At 33.8% G+C, this 21,171-nt stretch overlaps 1 protein-coding gene across 4 annotated transcripts in view; it reads left to right on the forward strand.

Moving 5' to 3' along the window:
• Rala (Ras-like protein A) overlaps positions 1-21,171 on the forward strand; it is a 157,827-nt gene that overhangs the window by 104,700 nt on the left and 31,956 nt on the right. The window contains exon 1 of one of the 4 annotated variants that reach the window (XM_035360655.2): positions 16,044-16,106. The exons of the other annotated variants lie outside the window; for them this stretch is intronic. The gene's annotated coding sequence lies outside the window, so the exon portion shown is untranslated. Of the gene's footprint in view, positions 1-16,043; positions 16,107-21,171 lie in introns of those variants that run through there. 4 annotated transcript variants of the gene reach the window in all.

Genomic DNA, 21,171 nt, shown 5'->3' on the forward strand with positions numbered 1-21,171 from the left:
CCAGATTTAAACTGACGATCTATAATCTGGAAAAACCCCTAGTCCGGATTACAGGCTTTGTACTGTATAATTTTGTTGTTTGTATGCTAATCTGCATATTCTGAATTACTTTTAATTTTTATCTTTGAAATATTGCATGTATTGAAGCCATCAGTGTATGGTGTGTTTGGACTGAACACACTGTAATGGTAGAGCCTGTGTCGTGGGAATGAGTCACAGAATCTGGTCTTGTGCTTCAAACACGGGGGAGGCTGAGAGCGCAGACTTATTTATATTTGTTTTTATTCTTTTCTGGTTGGGTTTTGAAGACCTCGGTGCTTTGTTTTTACCTAGCTATTTGATTTTTAGCAAGAGCAGACTCTTTTTTACTTCCTTGTATGAAGTAAAAAGGAAGTATTGTAATCGCGAAAAGTTTCAGGCAGCATATTTCAACAAAAATATCCATTTTGACCGCTATCGAATGCAATTTAACGATGTATTTGCGTCATATCTGTACGTAAGGACAGAATAAAATACTCTTTTCCTTCAAAAAAATTATAAAACTGCTTTAAAATTAATTCTGAAGAGAATTTTTCGTGGCGTCTGTACGAACATATGTACGTATCTCGCATAACTCAAAAACGAGTAGCCTCAGAACGTTGAAATTTTGTATATAGGACTGCTGTAACATGTAGATGTGCACCTCGTATTTTGGTTGCAATCGGCAGCACCAAACGTATATAAATATATTATATATATATCCACTCTATTACCCGGCTCAGTGATCTCAGTTTCTTTACTCTTATATGTTTGTAAATTGTACATTTTTTGCATTAAAAATGATTGAATTATGTTGTTTTTATCTTCCGGTTAAGGTTTTTATGGCTTTAGTAAATCTGTAGGCAATATTTTTAGAATTAGCAACAATTTTAAAGTTGTTCAAGTGCCGCTAAGCCTAATAATTTTTTTGATGGCGGCCATTTCTTGTTTACATTTGGAACAGCAGGATAGTGAATTTGTTGCCAATCTAGAGAAACTTAGCTTCGCAACAATGAAGATAACGCATTCATTTATTATTGCCAATTAAATCATGCTTAATTCTTTCTGGAATTTTTTCGAGGAAATAAGTGTTTGAGATTTACTTCGTAATTTTTAATATAGATATTTTGAGTTTTTATGTATTTTTGCCTTGCCGTGAAGTGAGAACTGAATTAATTGAATGAGAAATACTCAGTCGTCTGTGAAAAACTGTTTCTTTTTTGTTTTGCTTAATTTCTTTTATAAATCGTTCTAGCTTTTTTATAGTATTTGAAGAGAACATGTGGCAATGATTAGATAATTCTTTAAGTGATATAAATTTTGTGCATTCTGAGTTATAATATAAACGAAATATTATACTGTTAAGTGAACCTAGCGCCAGAGTGTCGCTATGGTAAAAAAATAGAGTTAATTTTAAAGAATGCATTTATTCTGTTGTGGTTTATGCACTGTCGGCAAATCAGATTTAATTCAATCCAATAAGTTTAAATGAAATGCAAGAAAAAATGTGTATAATTTCATATTCCGTACGAAGAAGTCGTGGTGTACACATCAGATTTTTTCCTCTTGCTTTCATCATGCGTAGTTTGCTTAGTTTTAATTTCTGTAGATTTTTATTTGTATATATATTTAATAATTATTTTTTCTAGTCAATAATTAATTGTAAATATGATAGTATTTTAATTATTTTTCTTATAAATTTTAAAATTGTGTAAATGGCTCAGAGAGTCCTCAGCATTGCCGAAGCAATGAGAGTTTCCTTTCCCCCCGGTTGTTTTGGGGGTATAGAGTAGCAGGCCTCCCCATGGTGCACCCTGTGTTATGCTAAATCTGCTACAGAGATCAGATTCTACTGTTTTTAGATCATAGACAAAGTATTTTACTGTAATGCATGCTTCACAGCAATGCTCACCTATCACAGCTCGTGCGGCTCAGTGTGTTCGCTTCGGACATACCCACAAAATGGAAACGGTTTGTGCAATCTTGTGTCCTGCAATTGTTGTGCCTAAAATTTTTTTTGGTAAAATTCCAATGTTAAAGAGTAGCGTGCCAGAAAGGGTTAAAGAACTCTCGCCATTTTTGAACGACCAACCAACTTTATTAGTCAAAACTTGCAGAATAACTGAAAAACATTTTTAAGCGCACGCATCATCTGCAGATAATCGTCTGCGGTAATTAACACTTCTTAGTGGAATTATGTTGGTAGTGTAGCAATGGAAATACAAGACAATACCCACTTGGATTTGGCTATTTCATTGTTTAATTCTATTAAATAGCATTTTTGTATGTGCAAGATTTCTTAAATTAGTATGGTACAAACTCCATAATCCGGACTCGTTGGGACTGGCAATTCCAGATTAGGGGTTTTTCCGGATTATAGATCATCAATTTAAATCTGGTAAGATGGCATGCAGAAATTATACAATTAAAAATATGAAACCGTAATTTATGAAATAAAGAGCAATTGTGATCTAAGGGTGTCAAAATTTACAAAAGGAAAAAAAAAAAGGCTTAATATTCATTTGTTTACTTTATTAAACATTTCTTTCAATGCAAGTTGTTTAAGTTGCTTCGTTTATTGTCCTAATACTTTCTCTTTAATTCTATAAACAGACCTAATTTCTTGTTCAGTTACAAAGTTCCACTGTTTAAGTCATGTAATTGCTGTGTCAAGAATACCGACTAACTTGTCAATCGAAATTTTTTCGTTTTCAATAACCTCTCAGTCACTTTCTTCACTTTTCCTTCTGTCACTTTTCGGTAGCGGTATTTTCTGGATGTAGAACCATGCTACAGATTTTGCAGTCCGTTGATTGATGATTGGGGCATTGTTGTTGCAATGAAAAACTTCTGTTATATCATCTTAATTTATTACCACTTCTCCACATTTCTTTACAAAATCCAATAACTGGAAAATTTCACCTTTAGTTTGCGATGTCCGAAAACCTTCAAATTCGTGGCTGTCATCTTCATTGTCATCACCATGAAATATGGTAACTGGCCATAAATTATGCCAAGCATTTTTTAACGTATCTGGAGACACATCCTCCCAACACGCATGTATAAAGCATACAAAAAAAAAGTTTGTGTCTTTGAGATCCGGATAATAGATCATTCTGGATAATGGACATCTGGATTCTGGACTTTGTACCATGTTTTCTAAATTTTTTTTTCAGGAAGTTGTCAGGATATCAGAAACAGAAGATTAAATGCAGTCTTTTTAAAACTGCAGTTCAAAGTACAGTGATGATGGCTGTATATCCCCCTCTAAATGAATGAAATATGAATATTTCAAATAAAAATACAATGTTATTCAGAACATTATTCTTTCAAATGTATGTAAAACTTATCAAAATAATTAGAAAGATATGAACTTAACACTTTCTGTTGTGCCTAAAAGACATTTTTAAGAATTTGAGGATTTTTAACATAAAAAGAATAAATTGCTGTATGGAATTTTGTGTTTTTGTTCCAATCTGTCCTATGTATTGCTACTTTTCTGCTAACAAAATTCAGTTCAATTCAATTCAGTTATTCAAAATTCAATTATTTTCTAATAAAATTAAATATACTTTTATAATATGTAGCTTTTATCAAAACATGTAATTTCTCTCATGATTCTTAGTAAGCATGTTTATTAGTATCATGTTTGGTTTGGTTTGGTTTGGTTTATTTAATTATGGCAAAGCACACTAGGGCTATCTGCCTAAGGGGAGGGATGCCTTCGTGGAAGACTTTCTACGGGAAACTGGCTCGTATACACGTTACACATGGGGAAAACCACGAAAACGCCCATGCAGCCAGTCCGTTCGCGGGATTCGAACCTCAGACCGAACTACCAGTGTTCAGCGACTTTACCGCTCGGCCGCTGGTGGGCTTATTAGTATCATGAAACACTTGTTTGTTGGAAGAAAATTTGTTTACATAGTCCTTTTGCCTAAAGCAACATTTCGTTTGTCCCTTATCACCTACGGAGGAGTGTCTTTTATTCCATTTCTCCCACTGTCCTCCTAATCTCAGTTCCATGGGCCAGATGAGATGAGAACTTTTTTGTATCTCCATGTACCGTTTCATTCTTTACATTTTAATCTCTAAAACCTGTCTCTTTTTATGTACCTTATATTGATATCTATAATTCCTAAATTATTTTTTAATGAAATTTGACTGATGATTTGTGAAAATGTCATCTTTAACTTCTATTCTTTTTTTAATGTGCTTTTTTTATCTTGGTATATATTATATATTTGCATGTTATGTACAATTTTAGTTCATAAGTAATAATTTTAAAAAAAGGAAAACAAATCTGCTACTTATGGTAATAAATTAAAAGCAGTAACATTATCATTTTCATAAAATAAACTTCCACATAGGTAAAACTTACTTTTATGCAGTAACAAGCGATTATTTATTTTTTTATTTGCATCTTCTCTTTTTAGTGTCAGCCATGATAAGTGCAGAGTAGTATTTCAGAAGTGGGTATTTTAGATATTTATTGGTATACATCATTCAATAAATAATATACATACATTTAATAAATAATATACATACATTCAATAAATAATAATAGGTATACATCATTAATCCATTCCTTATTCTTAGATGTATACCAAATGAACTTTTCCATTAAAAAATAAAGGGAAAATAAATGATCCACTCCTATAAAAAATTTTGTTATTATTACAGCTTTGTTTAATACTAAAATACAAATGCAGTGGGAGAAAGGAATTTTTCAAACACATTAATGTCTCTGATCTTTATCTGGTACTAATCGTTTTTTCCCCTCTTTTTGCAGTATTCTCCAATTTAAGAGGTATCTTTGTTTTTCATGATTGTAAACACCATTATATTTCACATACAGTATACAATAACCAAGTCCTGGGTACATTTGCCATCTTCATACTTTTCAACAGTCTCTTTTTTCCTAACAATTTTATCTTCTCAATTTTCTTAAAACTCATTGTTAATGAATTACTTAAATGTATGCAAAAAAAAAAAAAAAAAAAAAACCCACAAAATCACTTGAAAGTTCATAGCACGGGTTGTTTACTGAATAGTAGCAAAAGCTGAAAATTAAGATGGGGATTGAAAGTAGCGCAAATAGTGGAAGCAGAACAGATAACACTAGGCATTCATAGTGGCATCCTGTGGGTTAAAGGTGTAAAACTAAATTCAGCAGTAGTGTATCTCACACATACTCATGCCTATTGGAAGGTTAATATCAGGGGGATGTTTTGTAATGTGCATCATGAACCTGTAAAATCAGAGCACTAAAAGGGGGAAAAAAAAAAAAAAAAAAAGAAACGTGTTCTTATTGGGAAAAGGGATTAAGACTTTTTTCATATAGAAATGTAAGTAAATTTTACTCTTCTCATAGATAAATATGATTGGAACTAGCCCTAAACAGATTTCGTATTGCCGTTTTTTACTGCTGATTTCATTCAGTTGTAGCAACAAAGAGTACAACAGATGATAAGACCACTGAGCGCTGAAAGTTTTGCCCAAATCATTGAAAACTAGCTGAATTATATAGTGTTTTCTTGATTTATCTTATGTATAATAAATATCAGCCAATTTCACTGACATATTTTCTAGGAATCAAATTTTCCATTAGGTGTATAACCTTCGTGTACTTTGCCATATTACATGTTGCATCAGAAAAATATTTACTTTAAGTACTTAGAAAAACTGTACTCGTAGATCTAAAGGCTAACTAAGGAAAAAGTCCCAAATTTCCTTAGTTAGCAAAAATTTTTTCAGAATGTTTTATAACCTTTAAATTTGAAGCTGCATGTTATTTATGATCTAGTTATGTGTTTGTTTTTCTTATTTCATTATACGTATTTTCTGAGCAGCTATTAAATGCTAGAGGAAGTATAATTTTTAAATGATCAAGATGCAATTTTCGCATGGAATTAGTTTATGTGTTGTATAGTTATCTTGTGGGAATCGAAACTTGGATTTGTTTCTTGGCGTGTTGTCATTCATTGGTATTTTATATTAACGTATTTTTAACCAATTATGTCGACTTCGGCATCTGAAGGAAACATTGCGCCATCAAGCGTTACTATTGAACTTAAAGGAAGTGCCGATTCGTTGTTTGGCTGGGTCGCGTGTTGAGTGCCAGGTAGAGAAATATCGTAATTCTCGTGGCCTACATCTGACATCAGGTTACGCTAGTAGTATGGATGTTCGCATCCGGTACAGGTTACCATATTAGTGTAAATATTGCCGCTTGCGGTAGTTTCACTTTTGGTTTCGATTCTATTGACATTATGCTAAGTAATGAGAACGATGTAAAGCAGAAGGTGGATGAGTGCTATTCGTGTGACGGCTGGTTTAAGATGTTTGAGGGTCGCACAGTGTTTTGTTTGAATAAAATTTAGGAATATAGCCTGGAAGCTAGACTGGTCATTGAGAGGATATAATATTATATATTTAAAATTATCTCTGCTAACATTTTTGCCGAGAAAATAGAGTCGAGACCAAATTTAAGATTAGATTCGTATGCGAAATTTAAAATGCTGTTTTAGATATGTTTTCCCTTAAAGTAGATGTCTTTAAATTTTATTACAAATTGCTCAGAACTTGATAGGCGTTCACGAGAATTAATGAGCTCACGAAAATCAGTTTTGAGATGATTGATTTCTAAATAAGATCTGAAAGTGTTCTTAAAAAATATGAAGTTATGTTTGCACCAGTAAAATAATGCTCAATAATAGTAAAAAATTTGTTTCCCCTTTTGCAGGCTTCAAAATAAGAGTTTTAAAGGCCTCATGCAGCAACAACAAGTTTTTAAACCACGAATATATACGTGAAAGTTTGTTTATGTTTAGTATAAAATGTCTTCGGAAAAGCCGGGAGGCTTATTTCCCTTATGCCAGGGCTTCTTAAACGTTTTTCAGTCGCGACCCCTTTTTATCGCTGAGATTTTTTCGCAACCCCAGAACCCCATAATATTAACGAAAATTTTGTGGGACCCCCATAAGCATTGCGCAAATCCGACACACGCGCGAGTGAAACTGTCAATTTTTTCACTTGGACTGTAATATACTATTGCAGTTTTAGGTCATTAACTTTTTCTAATTTTAAGACTTAGAACAATATGAAAATTTTAAATAAGTAACAGACAAAATGACAGCGTCAACGTGCAAAGCAAATAAAATGAACGTTTATATTGCAAAAAGAATGCGTCGAAAAGTTTTCTTTTTTTCTTTGTCTGTATTTTCTTTATCTATTTTCAGATGCATTGCGTAAAAATATGTGGTAATAGTAAAATTATTATAATATTATATAATATAATTATATAATAAGTTAAAGAAATATCAAAACTGCTAAAAGTTTTGGCTCCCCCCTGTTGCAGGTCCCGCGACCCATAGTTTAAGAAACTCTGCATTATGCCAAAGCACGCAAGGCCTGTCTCCCCACAAATTCTGCTAACTCAGGGTGGAACCAAAGTTAGATTCTCATTCATAAGTAATTGATTCGAGTAATGTATAAAGCATGCTCTGTTACATTGACTCGGAAATCAGTAGAAAAAATAGGTCGAAATAGATTATTTAATGCTGATGTTACTATAAAGTAAAATAAAATATTTTGCGATAATAAATGTAACCGGGTATAAACTTATGGCCTAGAAATAACTTTTATTAATCCTACAAATTTTCTGAATATTTATCAATTAAGTATTTTATTACTTATATAAAATTTATTTGAGATAAAAAATCCATAAAGCAAATTTCTAATTTTGTAACAGCCCCTTTATTCTGTATTTTAATTTGGATATTTCCCCTTTCAGTTTTTTACGTATCATTGGATGACGCAGCTCATTTGGAGTTTGAAGTAAAAATTTTCAAACCAAAAAATGGGTGATGGCGTATGAAGATGATAAACCTTTTTACATCTGAACTAAGCTTTTATATTGGATGACGTGTTTGCTTTATGCGGCTCTGTTTTTACTGCTAAGATATCAAAAATGTAGATGTTGTGGACAAGGCACGATTAGTGTGCCAAGTTATTTGGGCCGCAAATGTTAAATGAAAAGCAATATTGATTCTGTCACAACTGCTTCTTATTACATCATCATGACTATTACGACATCATTTCTACAGTCTGCCTCAACATCTGCGCCATCACCCATTTTCCTAATTATTACATATATGTATAATAAGTACATTAAATCTTTGTTATGAACTGTTTTTAAATCTATGTGATGAACATGTATGAATTGTGATGTCAGTATAACGACCTTCTGAGGATCAATGTAAAACGGCACTATGTATTGAATTTTTCATTCAGTCGTCGTTATGCCCCCACCAGTGGCCGAATGGTTAAGATCGCTGAATACTGGACCCAGGCGAGGGCTGGCTGCGTTTTTTGATTTTGAGTAATATCCAGGGGGGAATGCACTGATGTGAATACTAGCCAGTTTTCTTTGGAAAACACTCTATGAACGAAATACTCCACTCTTTTCCTAAGACAGATATTCCCTCGTATGCTTTGCTGCCTTCCAGTAATCATACTTGACCAATGGCCGTTATATTAAGTAGAAGGTTGGCGGGGCTTTCGTATGGGGCGCTACTACAAAAACCGTCCTAACGCGAATCGATTGTACTTTTAATAATTTGAAACATAAATAGTTTCTGCAAGATTGGCAACGGCTGTAAGAATTATCGTTTGCCAATTCTTGGAATTAAAGACTTTTTCTGCTATTTTAGCAGCAGCTATCAGGTGGTTGATATCCGTTTGCATGGATGATTAATCTTCTGATAATGTTAATATAATATAAATCGAAAACAAAGAGATCGTATTTCTGTAGTCGGGGTAGAGATGATAAATTAGTTCTCTTTGTTATATAATAGCATAAGATCTTTGGACAGCGAATGTGCTTCTCCTCTTTGACAGATAGACATGTGCTTTATCGTAGCAGAATTAAATTGATTTTCTTCTTTCTGACCTTTTTCATTTTAAACCTTTATCGGATTTAAACGCGTATAATATTTCTGTAAAATATACCTCAACCCCAGATACCCAATTTGTGATATCTTCAATTGGATTCTTGTTTTTATTGTTCTGGTTCGAATCGTGTAAAACTTATCTAATTATTCTCGATTTAGTGATAACACTTTACGAAAAAAAAGGAAAGTTGTCTTCTAAAGCCAAGCATACCTCCTCTGATGATAATATGATATTGCTAGAAACTAATCATTACGCTGTAGTCTTATCAGGGAAATGGCTTGAACCCGTTTTCACGGAAGCCCTCGACAGCAAATGAAGTTCGTGTGATCTCGCAGCAAGGAATTATAAAAAGTCTAGGACTGTTTTCCCTTTTTTACTTCCTTGTACGAAGTAAAAAGGAAGTATTGTAATCGCGAAAAGTTTCAGGCAGCATATTTCAACGAAAATATCCATTTTGACCGCTATCGAATGCAATTTAACGATGTTTTTGCGTGATATCTGTATGTAAGGACAGAATAAAATACTCTTTTCCTTCAAAAAATTATAAAACTGCTTTTAAATTAATTCTGAAGAGAATTTTTCGTGGCGTCTGTACGAACGTATGTACGTACGTACGTATCTCGCATAACTCAAAAACGAGTAGCCTCAGAACGTTGAAATTTTGTATATAAGATTGCTATAACATGTAGATGTGCACCTCGTATTTTGGTTGCAATCGTCCACACCAAACGGATATAAATATATTTATATATATATCCACTCTGTTACCCGGCTCAGTGATCTCAGTTTCTTTACTCTTATATGTTCGTAAATTGTACATTTTTTGCTTTAAAAATGATTGTATTATGTTGTTTTTATCTTCCGGTTAAGGTTTTTATGCATTTAGTAAGTCTGTATGCAATATTTTTGGAATTATCAACAATTTTAAAGTTGTCTAAGTGCCGCTAAGCCTTTTTTAATGGCGGCCATTGATGTTTACATTTGAAACAGGAGACTAGTGGATTTGTTGCCAATCAACTTAGCTTCGCAACAACAAAGATAACGCATTCATTTATTATTGCCAATTAAATCATGCTTAATTCTTTCTGGAAGTTTTTCGAGGAAATAAGTGTTTAAGATTTACTTCGTAATTTCTAATATAGATATTTGGAGTTTTTATGTATTTTTGCCTTCTCGCGAAGTGAGAACTGAATTAATTAAATGAGAAATACTCAATCGTCTGTGAAAAACTGTTTCTTTTTTGTTTTGTTTGCTTAATTTCTTTTATACATCATTCTAGCTTTATTATAGTATTTGAATAGAACATGTGGCAACGATTAGTTAATTATATTCTTTAAATGATATAAATTTTGTGCATTATGAGTTATAATATGAACAAAATATATAACTGTTATATAATTATTGGATTATACAACAGTTAACTTAGTTTCCGTTATATAATTATTATATAAGTTAACTGTTATATAATTATTAATACTGTTAAGTGAATGTAGCGCCAGTGTCGCTATGGTAAACAAATACTAGAGTGAATTTTAAAGAATGCATTTATTCTATTGTGGTTTATGTGCTGTCGGCGAAGTAGATTTAATTCATTCCAATAAGTTTAAATGAAATGCATATAATTTAATATTCCAATACAAGGAAGTCATGTGGTGTACACATCAGATTTTTTAAGATATGTTGTACTGAGTTTAGACAGTAATTTGCATTCGAGATGTGAAAACCAGGCGGGATATTCAGTCTTCGTGAAATTAGTTTTCTATTCATATTAGCGTGTTTAAAAAAAAGACAGCATTAAAGGGATAATGGCAGTCTTTAATCTTTCTTTCTGTTTATTTTATTTTGGGCCAGTAAGAGATTTTTCATTTGTATTTTTTTAAAATTGCAGCTTTTAGTCAAATTTCGGGAAGGGGAAACTTTTTTCATTTTTTGCTTAAAAGGGCGTTAGCCCAAATCGGCTATTAGTCTCGAAACTCGATTTTGCGTCGTCTACTCTAAACGGCGAATCTATATTCAAATTGTTGCCACCAAATATTATCGCCCTGTATTATTTTAAAAGAAATTAAGTAATAAAGTATGTGTGTTCCTCGCTGTGCGAAAAAAACGACGGTTCCTAGATCCATCAAGTTTTGAATAGCATAGAGCTCCACCCGAACACGTGCACAGCGCAAATTTTGAATTCGAATTTTATATTTCATATTTTGTAAAACTTTAATGAATTTTTCATTAACACACTCAGTGACCATTAGCAACACTGTACGGCATGAAACGTTTTTATCTACATTGCGCAAGATTGTCTATCAGAAATTCTTCTATGTTGTATTTTATATTTTGTGATTTTGATGTTAAATTTAATTGTTGTGAGGTAAGTGCGAAGAATGGAATATTTAATTAATAAATTTAAAACACAAAACGTTAGTAATAAAAAAACAAAACAAAACAAAAAAAAAAAAATGTTTTGCAGGCCATCTTACTGAGAAAACTGAACATCAGTATGATGAACTGAGAAGAGGCAGAAAAATGTATGCCTGCTATTAAAATTTTTGGAATTTTGTTGATGAACTAAGTTTGGCGTAAGTGCGAAAAAAATTATGCTTAATAATAAAGCTAAAGAGACAAAATAAATAAATTAATTAAGAAGAGTTTAGCAGGAGTTAGCGCAACAGCAGACCTGACTGCGAACTCCTCGTTATCGTCGTCTTTTATCACGGATATTTAACTGCGAAGTTTTTGAGACGCTTTATTTTCGACAACGATGTTTTCTACCACAATGTTTTACCGTGTTTCTCCAAAAATAAGACCCGGTCTTATATTAATTTTTGCTTCAAAAAACACGCTAGGGTTTACTATTTTCAGGTGATAACTTATTTTTCATGCACAAAAATTAACATTTATTCATGATGAAGATACAATTTCTTTTCCCTCGCTATGAATTGTGACAGATACACCCAAACAGCATTCTCCCGCTTTCTTAGTGGCCATCTAAGAAGCCTTGTCTTCCAAAGTGGTTAAAAAAAAAAAAAAAAAAAAAACCACCCGATTTGTCCGAAATGTTACAACAATCAGGCTTCTCAGGCACACATTCTTAGGTGTCTGGGTTTGTCCTACCACGACTAATTAAAGTTCCCTATGGTAGTCTATGGCTTTTTGAAGGTGAATAAACTCGTGGATCTCGTCTAGCAGAAGCTGAACTCGAGGATTGGCAACTACAACACATTTCTTTAGGTGCAGGAAATATTCAGGTTCAATTCCATTCCTTTTATTCATGTTCAAGAAATACATTTATTCACGTTCAAGAAACATTCAGAAATGAACAAAATTACTTATTCTAATACACCTATGTCGTGGAACCTCGTCATTAAGCTCCAAATCACGAATTCCGGCTTGAATTCTTTGCCACTTCATGTCCGGTAAGACCATTGACCCTTACCTCTCATGTTCAGTAGCAGAGCTCTCCTCAGATGTCTTCTTGTCTATGTAGCCTGCCCATAGGGCAATGGTAAAACAGCTGTCCGCTATTTTATTTATTGCATTTTCGCCCAAGTAACGATTTCTCGCACCTTAAGTTTACTTGTTGATTTCTTTTCATTCTGTTTTCAATGTAGTCGTTGATTTCCGTGCTCAGTGGTTCAGTGGCTTGTTTATAGCAATATCAAGAGTTTTGAGATATGCAGTCATTCTTGCGGGTCACTATTTGATCTATCAATCGCATGGTTTTAGCTCGATGGGTGGTGGCAGTCTCACACTACCATATCTCTTTCACCACCTCGCAAAACAAGTGGTAGAAGGCTTTTTTAGTATCAAGAACATAAATACCTGAAACAGGTTCGATTTCCTCTTTCTCGCTTCTTAGAGATGATTAAAGGGAGAGCGTTCTTTCCATCGAGTCGAATTGTCAAAATACATGTAACGCGTGTACTTTTGTAAACCAGTGGAGGGAATGTATATCGCAGAGGCACCCGGTTTGATCAATGGTATTTTTAAACCCAAACACTGCTCATCCATAGCAATCATGTTCGAGAGTTGATACTGAGAGAAGACGATGCCATCTACGAAACACTTGAATGCAAGTCCACGTTTAATCACTCCAGTATCTTCGAATTGAACAGTGTTGTCGATATTTTTATAGGCAGTTTATATCGCTGAAAGAAGCCATTTACCCAGTGTTGTGATGCTTTGAACTCGTCTGGCGAAATGTTTAGCTGAGGTAACTAGCTCCAACCAACTTCTTTTGCAGAAAACTGTAAGAATTTTCATCCTTGGAGTCTTCCAGAATTCTTTTTGTGTGCTCGAAGGAATAGCTCTTTTCTTTTTGCACTTATTTTATCTGAGCATCAAAATTTATTGTTGGTTAGATATATTATTAAATCAAGTACTCGACATCTCTTGCTAACGCGACGTATTGAATACTGAAGATTCTAATTTATCGCAACCAACGCCCACTTTTATCAGATGTACATGTGTGTTGTATCTGCACTTGGTCATTCGGCAAGAAGGCGCTCGTCTAGCTGGCGATCTTATCTAGGGCCTATTTTAGGAGTAAGGCTTTTATTAGAAGTATTTTTAAAAATCATGCCAAGGCTTATTTTTTGATTAGGTCTTATTTTCAGTGAAACACAGTAGAACTGCAGTGTTTTCTTCTTCCTGTCTTTTCTCTCGTGATGTTTTCTCCATCCGTTTAACTTATTTTAATAATTTTGCAGTTACCAAATATTTTTACGCACTGTATTTGAAAATAAAGATAAGACAATAAAGACAAGGAAAAGAAAAAGAAAAAGTTTCGATGCAGTCTTTTTATAACACAAGCGCTCATTTTCCTTGCTTTGCACGTGACGCTGTCATTTCGTCTGTTACTTATTTAAAATTTTCACATTGTTCTATGTCTTAAAATTAGAAATTAAAGTTAATGACATACAGCTGCAACAGTACTTTACACTGCAAGTGAAAAAATTAACAGTTTCACTCACGCGTGTGTCGGATTTGTGCAGTACTTATGGTGTCCCACAAAATTTTTGTAAATATTATGGGGTCCTGGGGGTCGCGAAAAAAAAATCAGTGATAAAAAAGGGTCGCGACTGAAAAAAATTTAAGAAACCCAGCTTTAAAGTATGAAACTAGGCTGAACGGTATTAAAGATCTTTTTTAAAATGTAATATTTTTATTTTGTGTCTACTGAAAGGAGCTGAGTAATTGGGAAATAGAAACCAAATGTTTATTAGCATTGATGTAACGTAGCCATCCATAAAGAATACCTCCAAGGTCAAGAGCAGAATTTTCGTTAGTGCCTTGACCGTTAGTCTTCCACTAGCCAAATCGGGATCTGTCTGTAATTTCCAAAGATTTATTTCACTGAGAGAAAATTTTAAAAATATTCTCTTTCAAATTCAATCTATGGTTTATTTTCCTAAATAGCGATTTGTAAACATTAGATTGCTTGAAACCGTTAGATATATTTCTCATTTGTTGTGTATCCTTTCGAGTTTTTGAAAATTTTCCCGTCTTATTTAATATTTCATTTATTTTTTTCGTTTCTTCGGGGGGAGGGAACATTAATTTATCTTACTTACGCTTCAGTTACCTGTGTTAATTAAATGCAGTTGTACGTATATTAATCACTATTAATGTCATCTCTCATTTAACTATTCATAGTAAGAGAATGCGTTTTAGAAATAAATATAGATATGTTTAGGTCTAAGTAGATTAATTATTACTTTTATTTAAGGAGAAATCATCGAAAGTTTGCTTAAACGAGCTTCTTTTCGGACTTTTTGTATGAATTTTATAAACAAGCTGTAAGATATAAAAATATTTAAAAAACTGCGTTTTAATAATTAAATTTGTATTTTAATAATTTAAACCTAGTTTTACATATTCTATGTATTTTTTATTCAAAAAATAAAATCATGAAAAATATTCAGAAATTGTTAGATAAACTGTTACATCAGTGCGTTTGAAATATTTACGTAAAATAGATAAGATTTATCACAAAACCCTGGGCATTTTCTACATAATAAAGCACCAGAACTTATAAGAAAAGTGTAAACTTTCAATGCTGTTTTAAAGCATGAATTCCGAAATAAATATTTTTATGCATCTAAGTTTGTATAATTTGTTATAATGTGTGAAAAGTTCATAGTTATGGATGTAATGTTAATTGAAATATTTATTTTGGAAACAATTTTAGTGTGTGTTGCTTTCCTTTTTAACTCTGTTACATAAAAAATAATTTTATTATTGATATCATCATCGGATCTATTTCTTAGTCGACTTCTTGATATTTTGCAGTCTTATAAGTTCATGTAATATCCAATTATAGTGTTGTAAAGTTGCGCGCTTCCAACCTGCACGCAACAAAGTGGTGACTGCAGAAAACTGGAAATTAGACAGAGTCTTGAGAAGGGTTTAAGTCCCTTTTTATTCAACTTTAGAAATTACAATTGCGTGCTCTTGACGCTCACAAACTACGCCGAACCGGCGGTAAAATAAAAAATAAGAAACTAAAAAGAGATACGAACAAGTAACTAACTACGAGGCTCTCTAAATGTAACTAACCTCACCGCGTTTTACAATACCGCTGATAATTCAGCAAACTCTGAATATTACGTTGAAAGATTAACAATTTGCCGAGGCAAGCACACAAGCCGAAACGCGTGGTTCTTCAATTTCTAACTAGCCACTTCCACACTCGTGAAGCAAGAAAGCGCCACTTTGAACTCGTTTCCTTTCTATTTAACTCAAAATACTTCCGCTGATAATTGGAATCCTTGCGCGTTCTACAAAAATTTACATACTCTGGCATTGGCAGTTCCAGGGAAAAGTAAGGCTTGACAGGAAAGATAGTTTAAACTTAAAATAAATGTTAGTTAAAATAAATATAAACCCTACATTTGCCGCTGCCAGAATTTGGAAAACTTGGAAGCAGGTCCTACAAACGACCTGTTGAAAGGTTTCTACAATTCTGAACTAAATTTTAAGAGCCTCGTTTACATAAAAAAAAAAAAAAAAATCTTATCTCACAAAAGGTATAATAAAATTTCTGTGTATACTTAATTAAATCTCTCTTCTTACAGCAACTTTTCCTGGACTTCAGCAATCAATCTTGTTCTTTTCCTTCCAGCATCTGAAAGGAATAAGTATCAGTATCTTTCTAAATACATTATAATTTACACTTTCTTGACACTGAATAATTTTTTGTTTTTAAACGATTTATTTTCCTTAGTTACTGCTTAATTCACATTCATTCAAGTATTCAAACATTAATTTAACTTTACTCTGGCTATCCACCATGTGTGGTGTCAAACGGGAATATTCGTGTTTTAGTATTGCAACACTTCCCCTAACCACAATGATTTGTTAGAATTCAACGACCAAATAGACACACCTTACTCGACATTCTACAACTCGATGAGCTAATTTAACATTCTTAAAATTCAAGTGTAGGTGGAGAACCCTACAAAACACATTCATTCTAACTTCCCCCTCATTCATCTTCAGACATGCAGGCTTTCGCTCTAAAGCATGATTTTATCTACAGTTTAATACTTAAATTTGAATTCATTGCTTTTGAGCATTTACTTTTAGCATCTAAAATTTTATGCCTCTAGACTAAATTCTACTTTTACATAACTTTCAAGTATTTACGTATATTTACAAAATTCTAATACATATGATTTTTACAATTTACCATAAAATGAATAAGAGAAAAATAAATTTTTACTTTACTCATTCTTCGCCAAGCTGGCGGCACTGAAACTAAAGTTCTTATTAATACAAGAATACGAAGTAATTTTTATCTTCGGCCAAATTTTGGCTTTAACGTAACAGAATTAGTCTTTCGACCAATAGAAACTGCTTGTTCTCAGATTTTAGGCCCACCAGCGGTCGAGCGGTAAAATCGCTGAACACTGGTAGTTCGGTCCGAGGTTCGAATCCCGCGAACGGGCTGGCTGCATGGGCGTTTTCGTGGTTTTCCCCACGTGTAACGTGTATACGAGCCAGTTCCCCTTAGAAAGTCCTCCACGAAGGCATCCCTCCCTTTAGGCAGATAGCCCTAGTGTGCTTTGCCGTATTCTCAATACACACTGTTCTTAGATTTTATACTGAAAGAAAATAATACTTTCGCCTTAGCTAAATAAAGTAAAACAAAACTAAGTCTTAACCGAGACACATTGACTTTCGTCAAAACATAGAACTTCGTATTTACGCATAACATTTTGGAACAAAAGAAAAAATTTTATAGAAGATTTTAACTTATCTTTGAGTTTTCGATGATTGAAACTCCGTCATTCTTTTCTGGCAAAATTGTTCCCACGTTATAGGTTTCATGGACGTCAATCTTCTCCTTACTGACCTCCGAGTGTCGTCCACATTAGTTTTTCTCTTGCGTCCTCTGCATGCTGGCCTCTTGGCTAATCGTCGGGTTGCTGTCTTCTTCGTTTTTCTCTTGGACGGCTGGTCTTGACGTCCTCCGGTCTGGAGTCCTTGAATTTCTTCTGTTGTTCCTGGTATTTTCGTTCCTCCTGCTGTCTTTTTATTTTCGGGAACGGCGGTCTTGTTTGCACCTGACTCTCTGGCCCTGGGAGCGTTCTCCTTGATGTATAATTTCTACTGCGATACGTTGTAAGTGGTGTTTTCCTCTTTACCAAGGTTTCTTTACGCGGCGGCCTTGCTTTCTTGTTTTTCTTAAATGCTGAAGTTTGAAAGTTTTCGTTTCTTCTTTTCGGTACCGTCGCATGGGTTGTGGAAGGGCTAGGTTTCTCTTCAGTTCTCTGCTTCTTGGGTGGTGGAACGGGTGACGTTATTTCTGGACCTTCTACTTCTTTTACGCTTGAGTCCTGCAAGAAACTTTTAAGGATTTCAAAATCATTTTGATTATAGTATTTTTTCACCTGGTCGGGACTTGCTTTACAAATTTCTCCTCTCTCGTTCTTAAGGTACAATACGACTCCTTTGATTTCCTGAATTACATAGGGGCCTTCAAATTTTGGAGCTAACTTTGCAGTAAAATTGTCTGGGGCACTTGATAAAGAAAATTTCCCCTTCAATACTTTATCCCCAACTTTAAAATCTTCTTCACGGCGTTTACTATCGTAATATACTTTTTGCCTATTTCTTGCCGTATCCGAGCTTTTAAGCGCCTCGTCAATAAGTTTTTGCACATCTTTCTGTTTAAATTCTTGCTCTCTTTGTTGCACAAAGAATAATTTATCTAAAGGCGTAATTAACTTTCGGCCTAAAAATAATTCTGCTGGGGTTTTTATCATAGTATCGTGATTTGCCGTTCTTAAAGCATAAGCAACTCATTTATGTAGCCATCCCAGCGCTTGTGATGTATGCTAACGTAACTGCGAAATATTTTTACAATGTTTTTATTAACTCTTTCTGCTATGTTTGCCTGTGGTCTATACGGAACCATTTTGATATGGCGTATGCCAAGTCCAGTGCATATGTTTTCAAATATTTGACTAATGAATTGTTTACCGTTACCGCTAATGACTTTTATCGGTGCACCGTATTTTAAAATGTATCTGTGTAAGAATGCATCTGCGACTGTTTTGGCTGACGCGCGTTTAAGTGGAACAATTTCTGTCCATTTTGAAAAGTGATCTACAATTACTAAAAGAAAACGATTTTTTTTTTAACTCACTCTAGGGAAAAGGACCAAGAAGATCTATGCCTAAAATTTCACTCGGAAATGTAGCGCGAATGCTATTTAAGTACCCAGCCGGGCTGTAATTAATATCATTTATTAACTGACATTGATTGCAGGACCTGACATACGCAGTTACTATTTTGTATAGTTGCGGGAAATATACCGCCTCGCGTACCCATTTTAAAGTCTTTCTGACCCTTAAATTACCCGCTGTTTTCGCGTCGTATAATTCCTTCAAAATGCTTAATCGAAGCAAGGCTGGGATGACTGGTTTGTACTCGAGATTTTCGTTTGTTGTTTTCGTATAAAATAATAAATTATCTATTATTTCATAGTTTTCTGCTCTATTTCTTATCGCATCGATATCTGTATGTTCAAAGTTTTCGGGGTCTTTCAGATATGCATAGATACTTCCAAATTCAGGATCAGCTTTCAGTTCAGCGATAATTGTATCTCTAGAATCTAAAATTTTTGAAGTCAACACAGCGCATTTAAGTTCATTTCCTTCATCGTCCAGTTTTATACGAGAAAGTGCGTCAGCTACATTGTTTTCCTTACCCGGTTTATATTTTATTATTAGATTATATTCTTGGAGTTTTAAAGCCCATCTTATTAACCTGGGCGTTAGGTTTTTCCCCGAGTAAAGTCTACCAACAGCCGCATGATCCGAAAAGACTGTTACTGGCTCTTTGCCGAAATAAACTCGAAATTTGTGTACAGCCATTAATACGGCTAATGTTTCTCTCTCTGTGGCTGTATAATTCCTTTGTGTATGATTCAACGTTTTACTAAAAAATGCCAAAGGATGGCTATTTTGCATAAGAACCGCACCCACCGCATAGTCCGACGCATCTGCTGCAATTTCCAGGTTTTCGTCCCCCTCCGGGAATTTCAAAACAGGGGCATTGATGAGCGCTTCTTTTAATCTTTCAAATGCGGTATTTACTTCCGCTGTCCACGTGAATTTAGTTTTCTATCTTTTAATTACTAACAGGGGTTCAACAATATTAGCGAAATCTTTTATGAATGACCAATTTTAAGAACATAACTCAAGGAAAGAAAAAAGTTTCTTGGCGGTGTTGGGAGGTGGGAAATTCTTGATTGCTTTTATTTTTGAATCTTGAGTTTCTATACCTTTTTTCGAAATTTTATAACCCAGATATTTAAGTTCTTTAGTTGCGAACTTGCATTTTGAGGCGTTAATTGTAAGACCGACCTCTTTTAATAATTTAAACACTTCTAGATCTTTAATATGTTGTTCCAACGTACTACTCGTTATAATTATATCATCTAGATAGATTAAAGTCGATTTTCCTAGGACAGGCTGTAGAACAATGTCCATAGCTCTCTGGAATGTTGATGGGGCCCCACACAACCCCAAAGGGCATGCGTAAAAATGCATAAGTGCCCGATTTTGTTATAAACGCGGTTTTATGTATGTCTTCGGGTCTCATAGCTATTTGATAGTAGCCAGACGTTAAGTCCAAAGTAGTCATGTATCTAGTAGATTTAATCTTTCTAATAATTTCCTCTATAACTGGCAAAGGGTAGACTGGGAATTAAGTAATACTATTCAGTTTTCTGTAATCGATAGCAAAAACCTCCAAGCCCTTTTATCCGAAGGAGGAAACTCGTTCTTTTTCCTACATAGTACGACTGGACTCGCGAACTCACTATTTATGGGCGTTATTATTTTGTTCTTTAACATTTCCTGAATATTTTCTTCTATAATTAGGTCTTTCTGTTTATCATAGCGATACGGTTTAGTCCTACAAGGTTTGTCGGCAGTTAACTGTATCTGATGCGTAACTATTTGACAGCTACCAGGCCTTTCTGAAAACACGTTTGAAAAAGTACTCACCACTTGCTGGATGGCTTGACTTTCATGGTCATTCAAATGGCTAAGGTCAACTTGCAGTTGTTCCACTGGTTCCACCCAGGACTTAGAAGAGAAGGGCTAGCTCATAGAGCTTTTCCCCCTGAAGCAGAAAGTGAGAAGTGATGACGTAGCCATGATGACACTGAGCGCGCCAATATAATTCACAGCTTGGAAATTAGCGTTTTTGAACCAGCGTTTAAAATGAGCTGTGTGTGAAAGATAGCTATAATTTGGAAGAGGCAATGTTACTGCTTTATGCATTTTAGACTGGACCATTAAAAAATTTAATAATGCTTACTCAATTTTACTCAAATAATAGATAAAATGTGCTACTCTTTTTAACATAAAGTTCAATGGTTTTTTTTTAAATTTTTATTTGCAGGTTTTTTTTTTATTTAATGCACGTTTATTTCTAATCATTTCTTTATTTGCATGCTAACTGAGAGAATTTTTATACTGCTTCTAAGAGAACTATAATAGCAGCTATTTAAATTTACTCAAAAAACAACTTTACATTGACATAGGTTTAAACATACAGGACATATATGGCAACATTTCTGCTAACCTACGTTTGATTTTTTGCCTAATTGTAAATTTTACATTGTTATAATTCTCTTCCGATTCAATATAATAGATATTTTTTAAATAATTTTGTAATTTATACTTA

This window comes from Stegodyphus dumicola, chromosome 3 (assembly GCF_044657685.1).
Source record: "Stegodyphus dumicola isolate Sdum_Otavi_A_Nest chromosome 3, ASM4465768v1".
NCBI lineage: Eukaryota > Metazoa > Arthropoda > Arachnida > Araneae > Eresidae > Stegodyphus > Stegodyphus dumicola.